Below are 6,454 nucleotides of genomic sequence, written 5' to 3'. Positions count from 1 at the left end.
AAAAAGACAGCTTCTTCAGCAAATGGTATTGAGAAAACTGGACAGAGACATGCAGAAGAATGAATCTGGACTACTTTTTTACACCGTACACACACACACACACACACACACACACACACACACACACACACAAAATCAAAATGGATGAAAGACCTAAATGTGAGACAGGAAACCATCAAAATCCTAGAGGAAAACACAGGCAGCAACCTCTTCGACCTCGGCCACAGCAACTTCTTACTAGACATGTCTCCAGAGGCAAGGGACACAAAAGCAAAAATGAACTATTGGGACCTCATCAAGATAAAAAGCTTCTGTACAGTGAAGGAAACAATCAGCAAAACTAAAAGGCAACTAATGGGATGGGAGAAGATATTTGCAAACGACATATCTTTTACATGGCTAGTATCCAAAATCTTTAAAGAACTTCTCAGACTCAACACCTCAGAAACAAATAATCCAGTGAAGAAATGGGCAAAAGACATGAATAGCCACTTTTCCAAAGAAGACATCCAGATGGCCAACCGACACATGAAAAAATGCTCAACATCCCTCATCATCAGGGAGATACAAATCAAAACCACAATGAGATACCACCTCACACCTGCCAGAATGGCTGACATTAACAACTGAGGCAACAACAGATTTTGGCGAAGATGCAGAGAGGATCTCTTTTGCACTGCTGGTGGGAATGCAAACTGATGAGCCACTCTGGAAAACAGTATGGAGGTTCCTCAAAAAATTAAAAATAGAACTACCCTATGGCCCACAATTGCACTACTAGATATTTATCCAAGGGATACAGGTATGCTGTTTCGAAGGGATGTAGACACCCCAATGTTTGTAGCAGCACTATCAACAATAGCCAAAGTATGAAAAGATCCCAAATATCCATTGACTGATGAACGGATTAAGAAGATGCGTTGTGTATATACAATGGAATACCACCCGGTGATGAAAAAGAATAAAATCTTGCCATTTGCGACCACGTGGATGAAACTAGAGTGTATTAGGCTAAGTGAACAAGTCAGTCAGAGAAAGACAAATACCATATCATTTCACTCATGTGGAATTTAAGAAACAAAACAGATGAACATAGGGGAAGGGAAGGAAAAATAAAATAAGATAAAAACAGAGAGGGAGGCAAACCATAAGAAACTCTTCAATATAGGGGACAAACTGAGGGTTGCTGGAGGGGCGGTGGGTGGGTGGGGGCATGAGCTAAACGGGGGATGGGCATTAAGGAGGGCACTTGTCGGGATGAGCACTGGGTGTTATATGTAAGTGAGGAATCACTGGATTCTACTCCTAAAGCCAATACTACACTGTATGTTAACTAACTTGAATCCAAATAAAAATCAAAAAAAAAAAAAAAAGAGGGGCGCCTGGGTGGCTCAGTTGGTTAAGCGTCCGACTTTGGCTCAGGTCATGATCTCACGGTCCGTGAGTTCAAGCCCCGCATCGGGCTCTGTGCTGACAGCTCAGAGCCTGGAGCCTGTTTCTGATTCTGTGTCTCCCTCTCTCTCTCTCTGCCCATCCCCTATTCATGCTCTGTCCCTCTCTGTCTCAAAAATAAATAAACGTTAAAAAAATTAAAAAAAAAAAAAAGAAATCAAGGGGTTATGGTACCATGAGATGGTGTAATGGTGGGAATGAGTATAGGAAGGTGACGTGGGGACTGGAACAGGGCCGCAGCCCCAACCTGGGGGAGGAAGAGTGTCAGGAAAGTTTTCCAGAGAAAGTAACATCTCATCTGAGTCCTGAAAAATAAGGGGTTTGGGAATGAGGGAGAGGTTTCCAGGGAGAGGCAACAGCACATACAAAGATCCACAGGAGGGAAAGATACCCCTCAGCTTTGCTGCAGTGACAAACAACCCCCAAATCTCAGAGGTTTACAGCCACGCACATTATTTCTCGCTCATATTAAATGCAGGCTGCAGGCCAGCTGTGACTGTGCTTTGAGCTGGGGCTCCGCTCCATCTTCTCTTTCATCCTGTAACACAAGCTGGAGTGACACCTGTCTGGGGGCATGAGAGCAAAAGAAGAAAGAGTCCTGGTAGCAACGTACAATGTCTCTAAAAGCTTCTGTTCATCCACTCGCATTTATTAGTCGGCCCTGTCATGTGGCCAAGCCCAGGGCCAATGAGGCAGGGACATAGGCTTCTCCCGTAAAGGAATAAGTGGGTGGTGATGAATATGTATGACCGGAGTGGAAGAGCCCATGGAGATCACTCGGGATGGCTGAAGCCGGGAGGAAGCAGTGGGCAGCTGGATATATGCGCAAAGTCCGATGACAAAGGACCTCAGAAACCATGCTAAAGCGTCTAAATTTCATCCTGAGGTTAACAGGTGCCATTAGAGGAATGTAAACACGGAGTGGCACAATCATATCTGTGCTCTAAATTGGTGGCTCTGGCTGATTCTTGATAGAAGGGTTAGAAAAGGCATCACACTGGGGAGTGGGGAGAAAGGAAACAATATTTGTTTAGTGCCTTTTATGTGCCGGGCACCAAGCCTCCACATTCCATAGAAGACTAGAATAGTAGCCCACCCATCACCTCATTCTTCCATGTCTGGACTCACAGTCTCTGCAGATCAGGCACTGGGCCATACAGTCCCTCCCCGCCCTCCCCCACGCAACATCACCAACTGGAGTGGGAATCACCTGACCAAAGATGAGCCTAAGATTCTCCACCCCCCTCCATCTTTCTGTCTTCCTCTTCCTCTCCTCCTGTCCTTTCCCTCTCCCTCCCTCTATCCCCTGAGTTCTGAAGGGGGGGGGCGGTGGGCAGAGATTTCAGAGTGCCTCCCGAGTGGCTGAACGAGGGACTCAATGAAAAACGAGGGAAGTATTAAAAGGAGTAGCAACAGGGAAAGCTTCTCTTCAGAGAGAAAACAAGGATGCTCAGATGGGAGCGGAGGAGAGATGACTCTGCCATCGGGAGGGAGGAAAAGCCTTGATTTCTAACTACTGTCCAGTTTCTGGTTCCATCCCTATTAAGGACAATGGGGTTCCCTGCCCTTGAATCCATGTGCTACCCCTGAATCCTTACAATAAATTTATTCTTTTGTTTATTCTATTAGTCCGAGTGGATTTCTGTGATTTGTACCTCAAATACCTTGACTAAGATATTTTAATTCTCTGAGTCCCCCTAAGTTCACCCCAGGCATAATGGGGCCATGAATCCATCCAGACTTTACCAGCTTGGGACCACGGCTGCTGTACGGCCTGCCCTGGTCACAGTGGGCTCCTGCCCGGCAGGGGCTCACAAAGACCGAAGGTCACGAGCCCCAGGGTCCGGTGGTTGAAACCTCAGGAGGGCAGAGATGGCTTTTCCTAGAACCTAGAGCCGTCTTCCTGACACCTGCAATGAACTCTCAACCACTGGGAGCTGGAAGTGCCCAGGGAGCGGAACTTGGAGTGGAAAGGACTGGGGGTAGGTGGGGAGAGCTTACTGGTAAAGCTGCCCCAGTGAAGTGGGTCAAAGCCAAATGGCGGGAGGAAAGAACTCAGGTTTTCCATAGCTGCTGGACTTGTACTTAACCTCTCAGAGCCTCAGGGTCACCACCTGTAAAATGGAGCTGTAGGTGGGCCTGGTGCATGGAAGAATCATGAGATTATGTGAGATACCACAGTGCCCGGCATATAATAGCCATTCAGCAAATTCTTCCTATTATTATTATCCTATTATCTTGCTATTATAGAGGAACTAAGGGCAGTAAGGCTTATGGTTTATAGTATGGGTTTTGGCATCAAGGACTGAAACTTCAGAGGCTTTTTTTTACCAGCTGCATGGCTGCATTGGTCGAGTTGCTTAACCTCTGAGCCTGTCTACTCCTCTGTAAATGCTGATAATACCCATTTTATAGGGTTATTGGGAACCAGAGGTTGCATTAACTTTATCCCTAATCCCAAATGCAACTGTATTCAATTCAACAAGAATTTGTTGAATGCTTACTGTGTGCCAAGCACCGGGTCATTATTCTCATTTTACAAATGAGCAAAATAGGCTCCAAGATTGAGTAATTTACTGAGGTGGTGGGTCTGGACCAAGGGCTCAGGCCTGTCTGATGACAAAGCCTGTGCCCACTGCCCTACTCACCCTACTTTCCCCAAATGTGAGCATTTACTAACAGTGCAACCATACTAGAATGATTGGAACAGAGACGGCAACTGCCAAAGGGCCCACCACACCTGTCATCACAAATCCGAATGCCTCAGTGCTACCAGAGGACATCTATTTGAGGCTGACATTGACCTGGTCCCTCTGCAGCAGCCTCGCGCACAGGTTGTCCTAAGCTATGTGCCCTCCCCAGCAGGGCTGTATCTTGTTTCTACCTACTTTAGCAGAGCATTTGCACAGCACTGTGCATAAATTAATTAGCACACATTCTTCTATAAGAAACAGCCCCTGGATTTTAGCCTTAATTCACAGAGACAACAAAATAAAGTATTGGATTTCCAAGTTAAGAACAATCTGACTTTTTTCAGGTTCCCTTTCAAGAAATGCAGAACTTGATGGAAAACCGTGTGTGACTGCTTTCAACGGCTGGGTGAGAGTGCCCTCTTGCTCAGGTGCTACCCAAATCAGGAGAGCCAAGAGCAGGCACCAGCCAGGGGGAGGGGCTATCATGATGAGCGGGACTGATGCACTGTAATTAATGCTAATAAAAATAGATACTGCAGGAGAGAGTAGTGCCAAGCCAGGAATCCCTACTCCCGGATAGAATTTCTCACAGGTAATGGAAAGAAGAAGAAGGAAAAAAAAAAAAAAAAAGTCACTTCTTATAGGAAACCTGATCTACACGTTGCCTACAGAGGATTTTTGTAAAGTAACTAAGGAAATGCAACTAAAGACAGCAGCCCCAGAAAAATTAGACTAACTCTGCGTTGAAAACTTTCTTTCCTGCAACCCAAGGGAACCTGGTAACGCCATAGGCAATCAGATAACACTCAGAATTTCTAAGAGCAGCGCGTTCAGTCTGCAGCTTCTATGCAGCTCTAAGGGGACTCCAACACCCAGTGCTTCTGGTTGGAGGAAGCCGACACAACGCTGAGACTTCCCCTACGAAGAAGAGGAGAGCTAGGAGGGAAGACCGGGAGAGAGGGGGAGGAAAGGGGCCATTTTCCTATTGGCCTGGTACTTCGCAGTTGCTGCTGTCAGTCAAATCCCACTGGTCATTCTGCCGTCCATTCAAACATTCCCCGGGCGCCCACGGTGTGCAAGGCAGATCCAGATTCTCCGGGAGGGGGCGATGGGATAAGAGGGTGAAACGCTGGTATCTGTGCCCCAAGGATGGTGTGATCAGACCATGGCAACCTAGTGCGCCTCCGAGGGAGCGCGCCCCACTTCTAGTGGCCTCTCTGGCAGCGCAAACGTCCGGTTAGTGGTGGGGGAAGTGGGTAGGGAGGAACCAGCGGGCCTTCCCGGCGCCCTCTGGCTGGTCCACTAGAGGCCTGGGGGGAACTGCGACTCACCCAACGACCTGGACTCTGAGACCTGCCGCTTGGGGGCGCTCGCGGGCAGACCCTGCCGAAGGCACGTTTAGGGACGAAAAGGACCTCTGAGGCTCCTACGAAAAGAAAAATACCAAAAAGAAAAACCGGGCGGCGGATTCAGGCGGCTTCCTGAACCCAAAGCCGAGAGTCTGACCTCCTCCCCCGGATGCCCGGCCCGCCGTGCCCGCGCCCCAACCTCTCCCCAGGCAAAGGGGCCCGGCGTCCCCTGCCAGCCCGGGAGGGAGCGTGGCGCGGGCAGGAAGGGACCCCAGCACTGAGCCGTGACCGCGGGCGGGGACAGAAGGGCCGGGCGTCGTCGGACCGCGGGCAGCGCCCCTGGCCTGGGTACCCGCCTCGGGTCCCGCTTGGTCCCCGCTCGGTCCCGGCGCCTCCGCGGGCCGAGTCACCGGTTTACCGACCTCCAAACCGGCCCCGAGCCCTAGTTCTCGCTCTTTTCGTTTGAACAAGAGCCCCTGTGAGCCCGTGCGACCTCCAACCCGTTGTCTCCGGAGGGCCCTCTAGACTGCCCCGTGGGTCCTGAGCAAAAGCCCCAGAAAAGGACGGTGCTACTCCAGCCTTTGTGACCGTGCAGGCATGTGCGGCGCCGGCGACGCCCGGAGTCGCGTCGTTACGGGACGGCTGCGGCCGGGATCCCAGTGCCCGAAACCTTGCCCTGGCTGGGGGTGCCGTGGGGACCACTTTCTGAAATGGAGATTCACCTGAGCGGAATGCCTGCGCCTTGACTGCCCCCAAACGCTGGGCAACACAGACCGCCATGGGGTGCTGGGTTTTGCCAATACCCCCTCGGGTCCGCGAGGCAGCCACGCAGCCTGACGGGGCGAAGGGCCCGGCGGCTGCGGCGGCGGGGAGGCGCCCGGAGTCTCAGCGCACACCAGCCCTGCTCCGCTAGCCCGCTTTCAACGAAACTGGCCTCCGAGGCCCGAGCCGGAGGCCGGG

The 6,454-nt window shown here is 50.5% G+C and overlaps 1 long non-coding RNA gene across 1 annotated transcript; it reads right to left on the bottom strand.

Moving 5' to 3' along the window:
- Positions 1-2,080: 2,080 nt before the first annotated feature.
- On the bottom strand, positions 2,081-6,041 carry LOC122237300. Its single transcript, XR_006215681.1, has 3 exons — positions 5,917-6,041; positions 5,477-5,571; positions 2,081-2,449 (listed from the first exon to the last, which is right to left on the bottom strand). It is a non-coding gene; the product is annotated as an uncharacterized LOC122237300 (long non-coding RNA).
- Between the last annotated feature and the right edge of the window lie 413 nt (positions 6,042-6,454).

The sequence above is a fragment of the Panthera tigris genome, chromosome A3 (genome assembly GCF_018350195.1).
Source record: "Panthera tigris isolate Pti1 chromosome A3, P.tigris_Pti1_mat1.1, whole genome shotgun sequence".
NCBI lineage: Eukaryota > Metazoa > Chordata > Mammalia > Carnivora > Felidae > Panthera > Panthera tigris.
This window is presented reverse-complemented; position numbering and strand designations above follow the sequence as displayed.